Source organism: Buteo buteo, unplaced genomic scaffold (genome assembly GCF_964188355.1).
Source record: "Buteo buteo unplaced genomic scaffold, bButBut1.hap1.1 HAP1_SCAFFOLD_578, whole genome shotgun sequence".
In the NCBI taxonomy this organism is placed as follows: Eukaryota; Metazoa; Chordata; class Aves; order Accipitriformes; family Accipitridae; genus Buteo; species Buteo buteo.
Window position 1 is genome coordinate 7,143 of NW_027439696.1, and position 358 is coordinate 7,500.

Consider the following 358-nt stretch of genomic DNA (forward strand, 5'->3'; position numbering starts at 1 on the left):
CTCACGGGTACTGCCCCGGAGTACCGGGCGGGGGTACCGGTACTGCCCCGGAGTACCGGGCGGGGGCATACGGGTACTGCCCCGGAGTACCGGGCGGGGGTATACGGGTACTACCCCGGAGTACCGGGCGGGGGCAGGGGTACTGCCCCGGAGTACCGGGCGGGGGTACCGGTACGACACCAGAGCGCTGGGAAGCAACGCCAGGCCTACCCCGGAGTATCAGGTAGGGATACCGGGCCTACCCTGGAGGGTCAGGATGGGGGGCCGGGATCTAACACCGCGCGCCCGTAGGGACAGCAGGCGGAACTCTGGCGCGTCACAAAGGGTTCCGCCACGGGCCCAGAGTACTGGTGGGGGA